The 18,791-nt window shown below is 31.4% G+C and overlaps 1 protein-coding gene and 1 long non-coding RNA gene across 3 annotated transcripts in view; one reads left to right on the top strand and one right to left on the bottom strand.

Annotated features, from left to right (window-relative positions):
• LOC107074577 (rap guanine nucleotide exchange factor 2) overlaps nucleotides 1–18,791 on the bottom strand; it is a 146,352-nt gene that overhangs the window by 117,089 nt on the left and 10,472 nt on the right. Inside the window, exon 2 of one of the 2 annotated variants that reach the window (XM_015336121.2) lies at nucleotides 11,589–11,682. The exons of the other annotated variant lie outside the window; for it this stretch is intronic. The gene's annotated coding sequence lies outside the window, so the exon portion shown is untranslated. The remainder of the gene's footprint in view (nucleotides 1–11,588; nucleotides 11,683–18,791) is intronic. 2 annotated transcript variants of the gene reach the window in all.
• LOC149031648 (uncharacterized) lies at nucleotides 18,181–18,703 on the top strand. Its single transcript, XR_016177484.1, has 2 exons — nucleotides 18,181–18,478; nucleotides 18,582–18,703. It is a non-coding gene; the product is annotated as an uncharacterized LOC149031648 (long non-coding RNA).

Raw genomic sequence — 18,791 nt, 5'->3', positions numbered from 1 at the left:
TATTATTCCCATTGAACATTCAAACTCGTTTTCTATATACACAAATAGAATAAGAATATAAAGGAATTTGGAATGATTCTAAATTCTCTCTTGTAGGTTGAAAATACTGGAAAAGAAGAAGCACACATCGACTTCTCGGTTCATCATCCGACCTTGGATAAGTAACGTCACGCGAGCCACATACCTAACTACCTTGGAAGCGGCAAGTCGAGGTCGTACGCGTACTCTGGTACCCGTTGGTACATACAACCCGACCAACCATGAAAGAAGAGATAATTCTACCGATCTAGAGACTCTCGATGCGAAGAGAAAGGATGAACTAAAACAGCCGTCTCAATTATTTCACACCGTCAAACTTACATTTGTCATTCGAGGAAGTAAGCATCCTTTATGCAAGCCAGCAGAGAGTCATGTAAACACGTTCGATTACGACAATATATGAATATAAATTTTTTACAAAAATTTGTCAACGACCTAGCAACGTTTTTGTTAGTTCATTTAAAATCAAATAATCCTGAGCCTCGTTGTGCTTCTGACTCCAAAAAAAGGAGTAAAATAACGCGAGTTCTTTCATAATATTCGATAAGTGTGAAAAGGTGTTTACTGATAAATGACTCCGAACTCTTAAAAGAGAAAGTACGAAGATACAATGGTTTATTTTTTTTTTTTTACAAAAATTAATTAAACTATTTATTTATATTTATTTGGTAATAGGAAAGAATTTGTAATGATTTGATAATTACTAATTTGAAAGTTGAATAAAATTCATGAAAATTTATTACCAAATGCTAATACACTTTCATTCACTTGAGTATTATTTTTTTAATTCGCAAACGAATTACATTATATATCGTTTACGTAATCATTAAAACTCATCAAATATCAACTCGTTACGAGACATTATCGTATTACGTGCAATGTACATTCTCAGTAACGGTTCGCATTATGTTTATCCTCAATACTTCTTCAACATATTATACGCAGAGATTCTAATCGAGTAGATCTGTTGTATCATTAACTATATCACGTGTAAGCTGCTCCCACATTGAATTATATGATCGACAAAATCATTCCAGATGTTTCTGATTGATCGTGGATTAAGCAAAAAGGATCTAGAAAGTAAAACGTACGATCTAATCTTGTTTCTTCGAGGTAGATATAACTCTAACGCTTTATTTAACGACGAGGTAATTTTTATCGACTGGAGGAATGATGACGCGTATCATAAATTTTGGATCATACCAATTTCAAACGAGAGAATAAGGTCAAGTAAGAAATCCCTTATCGTATCAAAAGAGACACACACGTATGATGCGTCTTTTAATATTTAATATCTCGTTAATGTGTCTTTAAATAAATAAATAAGATATAAAATATAATAAATATAAATATATATATACATAACTTATGTATAAAAACTATTCTAATATAAGTAGAGTATATTAGAGTATTAAAATAATTGTTAATTAATCGAAAAGAATGTGTATTGTTATTTAAAAACACCAAGTATATAATCGGAGTACCGTCTTCTTCGAAATTCACCTTCAGACTGGCACAAAGTCCTCTATGAAAAATCTTATATTTAATATTGTTTATATGACTTTCCGAATATTGCGCATGTGTGCAACGGTAATAATCTATTTAATTAATAGAATTTAAGATTATAACGTCCAGATTTTAGTATTTTTTTTATTCCAATGTGATTATTTTATCGCTTCTGCACAGTGATGACTGCGAGGGTAAAATTTTCCTGTAATGTAAGTTGTGTGAATTAAAATAATAAAATAATTGTTAATTATTTGACAAAAAAAAATATCTATTGTTATTTAAAAGAACGGAATATATTTTCCGTGCACTGTCCTCCTCGAATTTTACCTTCAGACTGGCATACTGTCCTCTATGGAAATTCTTTTATTTTTTAAATATTGTTTATATGACTTTTCGAAGGTTGTGCATGTGTAAAAATAATAAAATCAAAAAGTTATAATCTTATAATTTCAATTTATTACAAATAATATTCCTGTTATACACATACAACAACAATAAAATCTACACGAGTTATATTGGATTGTTCGGAAAGTAATTTCATTTTTTCCTGACATAATAAAGGCATTAGTTGATGCAAACCGGCAAATAACAAAACGTGAGATCGGTGAGAGGTTAAATTTATCCAATTAAACTATTTATACCCACTTGAAAGGCTTAGGTTTAACTTTGAAACGAAAATTGTCTTCATTTTCACACAAGAAAAATGAAATTACTTTCCGAACAACTCAATATATTTAAATATAAATAATATAAAAATATACTTTCAAGAATTTATTATATTTCAATTATTTATTATAAATATTAAATCAAATATATTCGAATGAAATGAATTGAAAAATATTCTGATAAAATTATCCAAATTTTGAAAAGAATCCGTATTTCCGTGCATTTAAGTCTCCGGCAACTTCAGTCATTCGAAAATTCGTCGACGATCGATTCAAACAATTCCAATTGTACGAATGCATTCTCGTTGATAGACACTAATCCACGATGGATCATATTGTTCGAGAGAGTAACTACGTACCTCGTGGATAGATACTGTCTCGACAAAAATGCAGACGAAGGGATAGGATAGAGACCTATAATAAGTCCTAGCCGAAATGACTTTTTTCGAACAAAGCTCCCGACGGGGGGACACGAACGCTTTTTAATCTTCGACCTTTCCCACTAGACTCCTATTCGCGACCCTGAAACATTGTCTGCTATCGTATAAAAAAGAAGAACAAAAAATTGAAAAGATCGAAGACTCTTTTCAATATCGAACTTTACAAATCGTGATGAAGGCACAAGTTCGATAAATTGAATATCATCCATTCCCTAGGACGTATTAATTCTTCAATTTCTTTTTCTAATAACTTTTTCTTTTATCAACTTTCTCGTTATTAGACAATTGAAATTTTGCATAATAAATTAATTTGATATTAACATTAATTAACTATATATGATGAGTATTATACTTCGTTATGAACACGACAAATGACATGAAATGACTTTAAAATTGTTTTTATATTATTTATCATAGGAAAGCAAGTAATTACCCCATACGGTATTTAAATAGCTATTAAGTATATTAATTTCGTATAATATAATATTATAATCGTAATACACATAAAATAAATAGAAAAGCTCGTGAAACAAAATTTTCTCTAATATTTATTAGTAATTAGAATAATTTCGAGTTAATCTAATCGATCCTTTTAAATGTTATCATAACTCAATGAGTAACGTCAATGTTTTGTATAATCAAAAATAATATTAATTAAATAAATATTTAAATAGAATTTAGATAGATTAATCCTCGAATTAAATTAAACGTGAAAAAACATGAAATGCATAAGGAAAGTATATATATATTTCTTTTTACTGGATGCAGTACATATGTACTAGCAGTCACAGTCATGTAACTACGACTTTATTGATCTCACATCAGTCGGTGTGTGTATGTCTAGCCTACGATTTCACCGATTTTTATTCGAAATGACTTGCCGATGAATAAACTAAACTACACACTCGATGTACAAACATGCCATGCAATTAATCCTTATCGGTAAACTAAACTTACACGCGATACGATTTGTCGTAAAAATTCGCTATGAGAAAAAACGTCACAATCCAACAACGAACGAAAAAATATATGAATTTAGTATGGCAAACGCAATCGAGTAAATTGCATTCATATTTGGACAGAACTTTAAGATCATTTTTTTTCTACGTTCTTATTTTTTTTTTTTTTTTTTTTTTTTAATAAGTATCTACCTTCAAATAAGAATAATTATTAACAGGAGTAAACTTAGTATATTACTTTTTAATGTTCAAACTAAATATTTTCTCGATCAATCAAAAATTTTCATTACTTTACGACTCCCCGCGTGTTATATTTTTTCTCCGTTTATATCATTTTCTTTCTGTATCAACTAAAAGCTAAAACTTTTACGTCTCTTCCCTCGAACGTTATTATAAAGTTTTCTAATTTTTTTTTCTTCTTTTTTTATATCAACTTCATTAAGATTCAACGACGTCGAGAACATCCGAGTGGTATCTTTCATCGTGTTGTTTGTCTTTCGAAAAATTATTATAGAATGAAAATAATTGAAGAGAGAGAAAAAAATATATTTTATTAATATTATTAACGAAACAAAATTATAATACCTTTTCTAATATTAATTTCATTTACCTGGATAAAAAAAAAGATGAAAAACTTTCGGCGTTTATATGCAACCGGAAAAGACGTACGAAGTTGAAATTGAAGAAGAAGAAGAAGAAGAAGAAGAAGAAAATAAAAGAAAGAAGAAATGAAGGAGAGAAATAAGAATAAGAAAAAGAAATGAGAAAGAAGAAGATAGAGCGATGAGAAGAGAAACGATTCCACTGTCGACCTTGCGGATCGTTTCAGTATGGGGGTTCTCCTGTTCTTTTATATCTCTTTCTCATTTCTCTCTTTCTTCATTCCCTATCCTTCATCCTTCTCTCACACATGTGTTCACGCATACAAACACACACGTACACACACACAACACGCGTTTAACTCTTTCTATCCCTGAGAAGAAACTTGCTGAACCGGCGTCTCCTTCGAAACTCGTCTACATACTGTCTACGTAGGCATACTTTTGTATATGTATACACACATACGTCATATATACATACAAATATACTTGTAAAAAAAATATATATACACATATATTTGGTCTACACATTTGTACAGACAGTCTCGCGTGAACTCGGAATGCCTGAACAGAAAACATGCTTATGTCGAACAAACGGAAAGCGTATCGGTTTACTAATCGTTCTTCGTCCTTTGCGATAAACGATCTACGTGCCACTGTTGATAATAATAAAGACATCTCTCCTCCTAACCCATGGTGATTCCAAAACATCGTCAAAAAACTTTCTCATCGATATTTACACGTTTCTAGAGAAACGCGCGAACTTTATCCTTTCCTTTTTCTTCCTTTCTCGAAACAATATTGTACTATACAAGGTTTACACGTAAATCTGTCATTCCTACCATACAATTTATAGTCTACTACTGCTACTACTACACATCACGATCGTATCGATCTGGAAAAGATTAATGACGCATTCTAGATGAATGTCTATCCAGTGCATTTATGTGTTTGTTTATGTGTGTGCATACGTACGTGTTTTTGCATGAGATAAAAAAGATTCTGCACGCGTCTTCTGACTGAGCCAACGATTTACACTGATTCCAGATCATGCCAAAGACTCTTTTCATGACAAGCAACAAAAATTCTACCAACGTCTGGAGATCGTCATCGTTGATGATCGAACTACCGGTTGCCTGCGTAAACTAACTTACCTAGTCTGCTTTTTGAAATAATCTTCAATGTTACCATTGATAGATCTTTTCGAACTCGACGTGATCGAAGAACCCCGTTCGAGTTTGAACAGATTTTCACTCAACGAAATGTTTTATTTATTATAATTAAGATACGTTTACCGTTCTTAATGAATGTGTTATTTTTTCCATCTCTTTCTTTCTTTCTTTCTTTCTTGTAAATTACATCTTACGCACCTACGAATCTCTGTTGTTTTTAACGGGAATACACTTTAAACTCAAATGTGAGTCACTGAGAGAAAATGTGAGTCACATGGCTTCCTTGGTTTAATATGAATGAAAGAACGAGTAATATACAGACTATTTTTGCAAAAATTTCAGAAAGTCAACTAATGTCTTCGTTTAAAATTAATACACGCGAAAATTTGAAAACGTCATAATATCACAGAAACCTACTGTTATAAGTTTTTCATGTAAAAATACGTTTCTTGTCATTTCAATTATTACATTTAATTTAGCACAGATGTTTATTTCAATTTTTTATTTAGAAACTTAATTTATCTGCTTCGCATTCTCTCTCTCTCTCTCTCTCTCTCTCTCTCTGTCTCTCCCTTTTCTTTTCTTTCGTACTTTTTTTTTTTTTATAAAAACAACGCGTTGGTCCAACAGTCAAATGTGTTTCTGACGACGCGTGCATGTAAACGAGTCACCGATAAAAATATCTACGTTATATAGGGCAGTGCGTAAAGGTTTTCTCTTCTTCTTCTTCTTCTTCTTCTTCTTCATCTTCTTCTTCTTCATCTTCATCTTCTTCTTCTTCTTGAAACGAAACCTGGCGAGTAAATATTGCTTTGGAGCTTATCGAAAGCTCAAGGCAGTTTGTGCCCACAGTTCTCTATTTAGCCTTCTATAGAAAAAAAAAAAAAAAGAAATAGAACGAGGTACTTTTTCAAGCGTCCTTTCAAGCGTCCTTTTTACAAATTCTGGAATACCTAAATTCTCCCTAGATGTAGGTGGTATAAAAAAAATGTATGGTAAAAAGAAGAAAACGTTAAAACGAGGTCAATGTACTTTTTAAGTAATTAATTTTTCCGATCTTTCAATTTCGATCATCAAGATAATGCATCGACAATTTGGTTACCCAACCCATATTGAAGGGTAGCAAATCAAAATAAGGGAACCATGTGATCGATAAGTTTCTCATTTTAAGATACAAGATTACCAAACAGAAATAGAATGCTTTACACAAAATGAAATATGATTTTTAGGAAGAAGATCGTAAGTTTCTCCAATATAAGAGTATTCTCTGATAGTTTACCGAAATGTCGATAACATTTGACATCGTATCATACGATAAGAATAAAAGTTATTTCTTTCTGTCTGACACTAACTGCTCGCGACCTATAAAATATATATATAAAAGGAACGTCACAAAAAATGAAAAAAAAAAAAAAAAACGAGAAAAATCTTATTCCACTCGAATGGCTCGTTAGTTTCGTCATATCTTCATTTTCTATGGCGAAACTTTCTCCCCCCCCTCCCTCTCTATCTCTCTATTTAAGATTTAAGATTCACACATTTAGAGTATTATTTATTTTTTTCTTTCGACGCGATGATGTTATATCCGACAATAAAACGAAATTTTATTTGAATTAGCATAAAAAATAATACACCCATACGATATGAGAAACGAAATGAATTATACACAAATAAAATAAACATGTCGTTACATAAAGCCTACTTAACATCTCGGTTAGCGTGTTGTCATCAATATGGACGAACCCCATATGTGGTATCTTCTCATTTTAAACGTGCATCGATTCGTTTTAATTACTTTTAAATCAAATTCCATTGTTTTCCAATGATGAGAAATCGTTCTATGGGATATATGAATATACGATTAATATATTATTACGAATGTAAAGTACATTATTAAAAAAAAAATGAATTACTTAATGTAATACCTTGTCTTCGTTGATTAAAATCGAATATATGAGTAAAAATATGAAAAACTATCGGTTAGAAATATGAAAAAATATTTAAATTAAAAAAAAACGAAACAAAGAAAAAAATTGTGTGTAATTTTCATGCAAAAATGATTATCTACTAAAACAAAAAAATTACTTTCGAGGAAAATTGACTTCGAAGTAAACCGACTCATCTGACCGCACCGTTGTCCACTTAACGTATGTTGAACGACGATTGTGAAAGAACGTAAACGTACCGTAACGGAATACAATTTGAATTGTACGTAAACGGAAGGGGGGTTAGGGACGAAAGTTTCATTAGATGGGAGAGTTTCACGTTTAAAAGGACTATATATATACATATATATATATATATATGCATTGTCCAAATATTTGTTCAATGAAGTCCATGCTAGAATGACTCCACCCACACATAGCTTGCGCATTTAATTATTAATCACGGTTCTCGCATTAATGAGTCACCCACTCTCTAACACCAACCACCACCCATATTCAACCCACCGAAAAGAAGAGAACACTTGTCTTACAATATTTTATCTCCTTATAAATTAGCATATATTTAAAAGTATTATAAGTTTGGGAAATGTCACCATCACTACTACCAACCACCCACCCGTTTCGAAATCTTAACGACATTAAAGTTTAGTCGAGATAAATCTTCTCGTTTAAATATGCCAAGTTTTACGCGTAAATGTGTCCTGTGCGAATACAAAAAAAAAATAAAAAATAAAAAATTACGGAAACTATCGTGATTATTTTAAAGTTCATATTTGTCCCTGAAATAATTTATTTTTATTTAAAAGAAAAAAAAATTGTGTACAAAACTCGGATAAAGATGAAAAACGACGATTATCGCGTAAAAATTTCTTTTCCTAGGGAAAAAAAGAAACATTTAAGCTAATTTAACGAATGATATTATACTAACTCTAATAAATAAGATATGACAAAAGTAATTACTTTTTCAAAGCTTCTTCGAACTGAGTCATCTGAAAGAAAAAAAAAATGAAATCGCTCTGTTAACAACGCAATTAATTAGAGTAATTTAATTGCGTGGATATACCCTATGTAATATACAAAATGGTTGTGTTACTTTTCTTCCCTTATAGTCGATATAATATACAGTCTCGTCACACACACACACACACACAAATTATAAGATGCAAAAGGAATACCAACCGAGTATTTTACTTACAAAAATAATCATTATGTTTTTATTATATTTTATTTATATTATAATAAAGTATTCTTTGTAAAACCAATTATTGATTTTTCTCATTAAAGTAAAATTTTTTCTGTAACAATAAAATTCATCAAAAATGAAATAATCCTAAAATAAATTACTATGTATGTGTATTATAAGTATTGGATTGTACGGAAAGTTCGTGCCGATTTTGACGAAAGATTGAAATACAAAGCATTTAAGTCTTTTTTTTGCTGTATATTTATTAAATTATATTTAAGCGCTATTCTGTTTCACAATCTTTCTCCATCTTTAAGGGTAACTTCAAAATTTCGTTCTTGCAAAACTTCTCAGATTATTTTTACCAAAAGAACTTTATGCCATCTACCGAAAATCGGCACGAACGTTCCGGACAACCCAATATTTCAAAATTTGTCAATTTACAAAACAAAAACAATATACAATTATTACAAATTTACAGTGTGAAGACTTATGATTCATTGTAAATAAGTATTACGAAGATTAACGTTCAAAAAATTCAACAAAAATAGGTCGATATTAGTTGATAAACGTAATAATACGCATTATTCACCTACGAACGTTCCAATAGATAATAAAACGATCAAAGAAGAGGATCGCCTTCGAACTAGTTAACGATATGCGATATCGCTCGCATAATCAGGAGGATCCTTGGCCTACTGAATACACGGTCGTCGATCGTGTCGGATGTTTAGTATAGTTTATCGACACTATCGTTACCATTAACACCGCTAACATACCCTCCTCACGAGACGAGATTAGAAATGCAATGAACGACCTACGCCATCATAATACGCGTACATCCTCATTAAAACTCAGGCTTATGCATTTCCCCTACCCCCACCCCCTAACCCCACACTCTTCCCACTCTCTTTCTCTCTCCCGTTTATCTAATACACTTCGTGTGGTGTTTTTTTTCTTTCTTTTTTTTTCTTTTTTTTTCTATAACATTCTATTAATTCGACTTTGTTCGTCCCCGTTCTAGCAACTTGCCAACGTTACGAACATCGCGACTCACTCTTCTGTATAATGCAAAATCATGCCACGTTCTCATTCCACCCGGAGGTCCATTCGTTCAGCTATCTGATCCGATTATCGAACGCGTCGATTCCGTTGTTATTCGATTTAATTTGCATTTCTATTGGAATTAAGCTTTATGTGACAAAGTATTCTTTACTGTTTTGGGAACCTTAAATAGATAAATTATATTTCGTTAAGATAAATGTGAACGATTATAACATAGTGTTTATTTATTTGCAAATGTTGGATAAATATATTTGTATTAGGTGTAGTTATTAATTTGTATTACGTTTTTAATAAATTTAATATTTATTAATAAAGTAACAATATATATAAATCTGCTATTCTTCGGAATAGAAATTTAATTTGCATTTCTATTGAAATTAAGCTTTATGTGGCAAAGTATTCTTTACTGTTTTGGGAACCTTAAATAAATAAATTATATTTCGTTCCAATAATTGTAAACGATTATAACATAGTATTTATTTGCAAATGTTTAGTATATATTTGTATTAGGTGTAGTTATTCATTCGTGTTACCTTTTTAACAAATTTAATATCTATAAAGTAACAATACATCTGTTAATTTAATTTTAATTTTTCGAAATAGTATGAATAATTTCTGATAATTTTGATCGATCCTTTCGGGCAAATGCCAAATTCGTTGACAACAAAAATATGACAATTTTCATGCAGTGTATATTAATATCAAGACACGAAATTCATTACTACACTTAACATTTATATAAACACTTTATAATCAATGTTTGAACATCTAATAAATGCTATTAGATAATTTAGGAAATTTTTGGATAGAATACAAATTAATTATATACTCGTTTGCTCGTCGGTGTTTCAGATTGTTAGAAGAAAACGAGAGAAGAATAAAAAAATAATTTTTCGTCAAAAAACTAGGCGACTTCGTGGCAGTTGCCTTCGGCAATTCCTCTCACCCTTTTCAACTTTCTTTTCGTCATCACCTCCTATTATATTCCTTGAGGGCAACGTCAACGAACGAACGAACAACGTTCTTACATTTTGTATCTTTTGATCCTGTTTGAAAAGTACAAAATCGTCGTTAGAAAAAAGAACCAAAAAAAAAAAAAATAGAAAAAAAGTTCACGTCCATCATCAAAAGTACTTTGATCAGAAACTTTGACAAATAATTTATCTCGGTTCTTTGATCGTCTTCTCCAAAGCTGATGTGTTGCTACTGCTACTGTTGGATGCTGTACTTTGTATCAGCGAATTTGTACAAGAGCAAAAGAAATAAAAGAAGAAAACGTAAAAAGGAGAAAGCAAAGATAGAATCTAGGTTTCTACGATCGTTCGATGTGATTACGATTAACGAGATTAAAAGCAATTTTAAACGGGGGGGGGGGAAGAAAAGACATCTTTATTTCAACGCTATGATCGATGTTGGTTTATAATAATGATAATAGAAGAGAAAACGTGAAAACTTGGCACGCGAGACGAGTGGCAAAAGGAAAATCCAAGAGCTGGAAAATATATGTGGTAATCGAGTAACGAGTTTGAGAAGATTTCCACTAATCGTCTCACACATCATTTTACCACATTTCTCTGTGAACTGGTTACAATCCTAGAACGATGTATTATAAATGACTCGTAGAAATCTTGTTCACAATGAACAATGCAAGAACTAACTACTGTTCCGCTAGGCTGTTTATTCGACTCATCCACAAGTCTCATTAAGTTTCGTGTTTAATATCTTCAACATTTTTTTTCATTTATTTATTTATTTATTAACAGAAATAGAAATTAAAAGATATAAAGAATATGCGTGGTTTCCACATGCGATAGAGGTGATACTAATAAAAAGATTATTAGAAAAGTATTAGAAAATATATTAGAAAAATATTATCATATGGAATATAATCAGTTGATTCATATATGCAGTGAGTGTGTCATAATATCTTACACCGTTACGCTTACGAGATTTTTTAAAACTATTAACATAGTATGTTTAAAATAAAGAAAATTTATAAATAAATACATACAACTTTCATAGAGGACAATGAGGCAGTCTAACGGTGGATTTAGAAGAGGATGATGCACCGTACTTGTACTCTCCTCTCTCTCCGTGCTTTTAAACTACAATATAAATTTCTTTCGATTAATTAACAATCAATTAAATTAATTTTTTATTGTTCCAACAATCAAAATTGTTTATTGTTTATCTATTTGATTATATATATATCATTCTCTTCTTAATCAAAATAAAAATATTCATATATTAAAAATTATCATCATATTTATGACAATAAAACGATAATAATATTACCAAACACCTATTTCATTTCTTTTTCCTCTTCGCGCCAAGAAAGAAAAAAAAGTTGAGATAAATATTAAGCAAAAAATAAAAAGGAATGTTTTTTAAATCGTCGGAAAGAAAGAAAGAAAGAAAGAAAGAGAGAGAGAGAGAAAAATAAAAAAAATAAAAAAGAGAGAATTTGTAATCCCCTATAACCATCGTGGTAGAGACTTTATTAAAGCAACGTGGTAGCTTGGGACTTTTCGAATCGAGGTAACTTCCTGCAGAAATGTAGAAAGGGAAAGCCGTTGGAAACGGTTCGTGGACGAGAGAGCAAAGGGCGAATGAGGGGTTGGAAAGAACCCTCTCCTCTGATCTCCTTCACGACCCTTTCCCTCCGGTTTCTCGAGTTTTCAACGACAACGGCAACGGCCTCAGTAACAGCAGCAACAGCAGCAGCAGTAGTAGTAGCCGGGTACCAGCGACAGGTACTTCGTTCGTGTGGAGAACTGCACTTCGTGTACACTCTAAAACCCTGGCGCCAAGCCCGCAACACGGTACAAAGGGAGAGAAAAATCCCCTCTGTCAGCTTCTTTTTTTCAAGACCCAAAAACTCACCCTCTCTTTCTCTTTCTTTTTCTCTCTTACAAACCAATTTACGCGGATACGCGCGCCTAACTTCTTTGATAACGACGTGCGTTGAATTAAAATACATTATGAATACTTTATACACTTATCAACCGTATAATATAAAGTCTAACAAATTTGTAACTTATTTTGTTATTTAAATGACTTTGTTTTTCTTTTTTAACGAAAGATTACATCCATTCAAAACTTTATCTTTCATCCTCTATTAACTTCTACTTCCCCTTTCGTCTTTTACAACGACTTTTCTTTTTTGGTTGCAAGTTTAGAAACGAGAATTTCAATGTGAAACGTAAAATCCTCCTTAAAAAAAAAAAAAATAAAAGAAAGAGAAAATCGACGAGTAGTAACCATGAACTATATATACACCCGTTCGGAAATGGAAAATCTTTAATTCTATTGGAAAAGAACATATACGGGAGAGATGAGTGGATAGAAAATCGGAGCAGACTGGGCTGGTTTACGAATGGGCCTCGAACTGGAAAACGTCCAATAAGCCTCTTAACATCTACAACGGGCATGATGCGTGGGATAGTTCTCATGGTATTATTATTCCTCCTGCAACACCCCCTTTTCGAGTCTACCGTTTACGCAGGCATTTCATGGCGGTGCATCGATAAGCGTTTGCATATATATGCCATCTGTTATAAAAACTTATATACTAAACACATACACACATTGACAAAATTCCGATTCATTCCGCACGTGGCACACAAACAACTACCAAGTCAGTACCCTTTTTCCCCCCTCTTGACGGTTAAAAAGGAATACAAACAAACGATAAAGACTTTTTCTGCGGAAATGAGTTTTTCGTAGAAAGTAAAAGCGTATCTATTTCTAGTTTAGTACGGTATACGTATTATCTTCAAGTTGATACTGTTAAAAGGTTACCATGTTATATTCCTTTCTTTTATCTAAAACCAATTCAATACTTAAACAAATCATCTGACTTAAAATGTAATATATATATATATTTTTCTAATCAAAAATACAATAGATAATATCTTTTACTATTTTTTAAAGTAAGTAATAGGAATTTTTATTACGTTTATTTCACTTTCCACGTAAAATTTAATACAAATTTTGAAATATTTATTTTTCGATATCGTAAAAATCGGCAAGAAGTACAAAACACACTTCTTACACGAAACAAATTTTGAAAATAATTATTAATGATCATAATGACATAAAATTTGGTACAAACGTCACTTAAAATTGCACCAACGTATATAAAACATTTGGTTCTCATACGATGAGCGCACGGTACTCGAATATCAAAATTCCTATTACTTTAGGGGGACAGAAGGTTTTAATTAAATAAATTGGTTCTTCAAATTTGTATTACTTTGTGACACGCGATTGAGAGTTGTACGCACCCAATTTCACATAAAATACTTTAAAATTAATACTTGATATCTTTATTTAATAAATTGCACAATGTATCAAAAAAAAAAAGGGCAAACGGATGAAAAATAATGAAAGAAAAAATTTAGAACCAAGGGTTATTACTTTTGATCATTATAGTATACATTCGTGTATCAGTTGTAAAAGAAAAAAAAGGGAGGACGAATATAAGCGTCGTTTCCGTTTATTCATCTGTCGATTACACAGCACGGTTACCGTATGAAAATGGGGAGGTCAAAGAGGTCCCGTGTGTTATTTTCTCTTGGAATCACTATCCTTGAAAAAAAAAAAAAAAAGAAAAGAAAAATAAAAGTTTCAATTAAATAATTCCATGCACTCGTTAGCAAGGGCATGAGAATATCCCGTAACGATGACAATACTTACGTAAACTTAAATCGTTTATAAAATTATCAAATAAATGATCAACGAAAAAAATAAAAATAAATCAGATTAATCATTAAAAACAATATCGAATTTTCGCGTTATTCGGTTAAGCTAAAAAAAAAATGTGATTATGGGTTGAGATATAAAATGAGATTATCAATATATCCAAACGATATGATAATAAATACATAATATAATCGTTTAAAATGAAAAAAAAAAAAAAACATTTGATTAGAAATTATTATTAGAGTGTCGAATAAATCGATGAAAAAGAAAACTGGTGAAATACGAGTTTTAAAACGTACGATCATCAAGTATGCCTCTATCCTGGCTGCGTGTACATACACACGTTCGAATAATCGATATTACGTCTGGATAATCGGCGTTCGCGAGCAAAAGCTTAACGTCTCGCATTTCGAGCGTATATATATATATATACATACCTATATCATACACATACGTGTACATATATTTATATAGGAATATCTATGGTTGTGTGTACGTTTGTCTCAGCCGTGCACATAGCACGGGTCACTGCCATATGGTGCATTCTATGGCTTCTGTGCAAAAAAAGAAGAAAAAAGAATTCTATACCTTTCATTGGGGTGACGGAATCGTGTACTCGAATTATTTTACTCGTGTCAGAGAAACGTCTGGCCAAAAGAAACGAATATATAGAGTATGTATTATTCAAGTGAAAAAGAATAATTATCATTCACGACTGACGTTTATTCATTCGTCCCAAATAAATCGTGAGTCCAACAATTTTATAATCAAACGACACAAAAATATTTTCTTTTTATGCATCACCTATGTTTAATCAAAAGTCACTCGCTAACTATACTTTTGACTCCAAATTACTTATGTAACTTACATTGCTTTAAATTTCATAAATGATTTTGAATTTACTAACCGTTATTAACTGTAAAAAGCATCAATATTACTATGGGAAAGTATTAACAGAAAGCATACTTTTTCCATTAAAAATATTACTTTGACGTGCAATAACACGGGTTAGCATAAATATTAATTAATGACTTTTGACCGAACATAGAAAATAATATGGTTTGCTATGGTACCGAATTTTAAAACCAAAAACTCGGTGCATTTACTTTTTTACATTTAAAAATATATTTTTATAAATCAGCACGATTTATTTGTGTTAACTAAATATAAAAATTCAAAAGTGTTGTTAATCTTTACAAAACAAACAAAATATTTCATTTATATTACATTAGAGGAACAAATAAATGAAACAGTCATCGTATGAAAAAGAAATATATATATTTAACTTCCTCCTCACTCGATTAGTCATCCCGTGTAAGCATTTACGCTTGCATCGTTCGTACAATGCACAGAATGTGTCGCCCATACATCTTCTTCTTGCAATTTCTTGTCATTGTTCTATCGTTCATGATTTCTTCCTCGTTCTGTGTCATTCAATTCTGTATGAATGAATGAATGAATCGAACGATAGATGAGATGAAAAGAAAAAAAAATAAAATCGTTCGCGATAAAATGTTGTCACAATATAATAATAATTATAAATATTAGGTATGCTTTAAATTGTTTTTATTAATTATATTCGAAAGTAACTATAGCTTTCTCTTTCTCTTTCTCTTTCTCTTTCTCTCTCTCTCGTGTAATGCAAAGAAACGGTGTTGTAATCGTGACGGCATTCGCATTACGACAACGTGCCTGATGATCAATTTCTAACAACAAATATTTCTCTTTCCAATTTAATTTTCATTTCTAATTAATATCAAACTATTTGTATAATCGTAGAATCAATCATACGATCAAATTAGATGATGATTTTTCGTTATCTTCATTTTTTTCAATTCTTTCTATTTATTCTTGACGTTTCAATTCCCTTGGAAAATTCCCAATGCAATATAAAAATTCCCTTAATGCTAAACTCTTTTTTTTTTTATTCTTCTTTCATAGAATTTTTTTATCCGTCTCCTCGAATAAATCGTAATTCCTATGTAATAAACTAAATTACATTTTATATTTCTCTCTTTTTCTCTCTCTCTATCTTAAACATTTAATATTTTTTTTAGTCATTACATTTGTATTCTTTTCACGTCGATATTTTATTGTAACACTAGTACTAATATTTATATACCGAAGAAAAATAATAATAATAATAAAGGAACAACTTACGTTCATCAATGATCTTTGAATAGCCTTGAAATGTTTTTTTCGTCGTAAAGAAAACAACGATGTTGCTGCTTATACTATTGAGGTTTGGTAAAAGAAAAGGAAAGAAATAATAAAAAAAAAAAACAGGTAAAAAAAGAAAAACTAGTAGTAGTCGGAATGTAGGCACTCGTATGGTCAGTGAACCCCACTAACAAATCGATAGTGGTGGTAGGTTTAATAAGACCACGCGAACTCGTGAGGAGAACACACGCGAGAAAGAGGGAAAGAGAGAAAGAGAGAGAGAGAGAGAGAGAGAGAGAGAGAGAATCACCTGCCTCACGATCGAATTCTACGCTTCACCACCTGGCACCGTTGGAAATTTAATCGTTTTCTCTATGCATATATATGTATATACTACTACTAGAAATCCTAGCAACGAAAAGACAATCAATTAATATGACGATTCAATTAAATATCAATAACGAGTTAGAACGAAAAAAAAAACAAAAAAAAAACAACAAACAAGAAATAAAAGGAATTAAAAAAAAAATAGTTTCACGATCGAGAATTGTTCGATAGAACCACATTTGAAACAATCGATTTCTCCAATACAAAGATTCACGTTTATAGACGAGAGATTACAACCCTTTCATTCGATGGAATCGTACATAGTATACTCCTTCCTATTCTTCCTAGCCCATTGTCACCTTTCGAAAATTCCATACGCGATGACATTTTCGCATCGGAAAAATTGCATCGATTATATTCCTACCGATATTCTAGAGAGAGAGAGAGAGAGAGAGAGAGAGAGAGAGAGACACGATATTTCGACGATTCAACAGAACGATCGAAGAAACTGTGAGAGGGAAACGTTATTGTGCATACGGAATACGATAATACACGTGTTTGAATACGCGAACGTCACGTATAGTGAATCACAGGTGTATTCGTAACCAGCTCTCACTATAAATTTGAAATAATAGATATATGTATGTGTTTAATGCAAAGCTTTGAAATTCTTATAAATAGAAACTTATCTTAAGATTATTCAATTTTTTTTTTTAATATACATCAATTTTCTTGAAGAAAAACGTTTTATTATTAGAGAAATACAATTGTAAGTAAATGAAATCAAAAACTGATCTAACGAGAGTATTTGCATCTACGTGAGATATATTTAAAGTATGATACGATTATTTTTAAAATCCAATGAAATAGATATCAATTTAAACGTTGAATAATTTTAAAATACATTTCTACATAGAAAAAATATACAAATATTATATTACAAAAAAAATATTGATTGTTATAAATTAAGAGTAAAGATACGAATATTCTTGTTACTAGATGGATGTGAACGTGGAATACATTTAACGTAACCAACGAAATTTTCTAACGACAAGTTAAATATGTACGACAAGTGCGTATGCGTGTGCTTGCATTTATATGTGTAGCACGCTTACAATAAGGTATCGTTGAAGTTATATATACGTCCTTCTGCATATTCAGACGATCGCTTCCGGTTCCTCCTGTCACGAGGAAGAAAAAAAAGCAGAAGACAAGTAGAGAGAGTGAGAAAGAGAGAAAGAGAGAGAGAGAGAGAGAGAGAGTGTATACATGCTATGACAAAACTCACACATTAAAACCATTCCCCTTGACCGAGCACGATGAAAGAGAGTGGAATGTCTCGACTACGTGTACGCACGTAACACTCATAACTTTTTACAATGACACCTAGTTGACGTTCATTTGTGATGGAATGTAATCATCCAACTCTCTGCGGAACATTCCACTTTGGATGCAGAATAAAAAAAAAAAGAAAAAGAATCAACGATAATTGGAGACAATAAAGTTACTACTGTGTATATAGGATACTTCAAAAGGGCTCAATTGAAATTCGGTATCCTCTAGCCAAAAGGTTCGAATTCGTTCGAACCCCAAGCAACATTTCCCGCGAGGTTTGCGTAGGATGTTACTGACTCGTCGTTTACTCGATATTATTTTCAATCTCACTCGACGGAAATTGACGGTTCTTCGTTATTAAATTCTTTTTCGTCTGTGTGTATGATATATCTCTATCTCTCTCTACCTTCGTGTGAACATAACCGAACAAAATATTCGAACGTCTTCCTAATCTTATCTTTTTTCCTCCCCCTAACAGGATATAGCAGCTAGGAATTAGGAAATTGGCGTGAAATTGCACGAAAATTGTGTCTCCGAATCAGGATTATGATTATACCAAACCGCATGACGAAATTTTCAAATATATATATATTAAATTTATGTGTGTATATATTTTTGATGGAAAACGTACGAACCGCAAAATTGTAACCGCTTAAAAGCTGCAGCAATTTCTATCATGCAGAAATAA

The sequence above is a fragment of the Polistes dominula genome, unplaced genomic scaffold (genome assembly GCF_049000335.1).
Source record: "Polistes dominula isolate Pdom_NZ unplaced genomic scaffold, Pdom_raw_medaka contig_82, whole genome shotgun sequence".
NCBI classification, from domain to species: Eukaryota; Metazoa; Arthropoda; class Insecta; order Hymenoptera; family Vespidae; genus Polistes; species Polistes dominula.
Note: the sequence above shows the minus strand (reverse complement) of the source record. Positions and strands in the feature narration are given on the sequence as shown.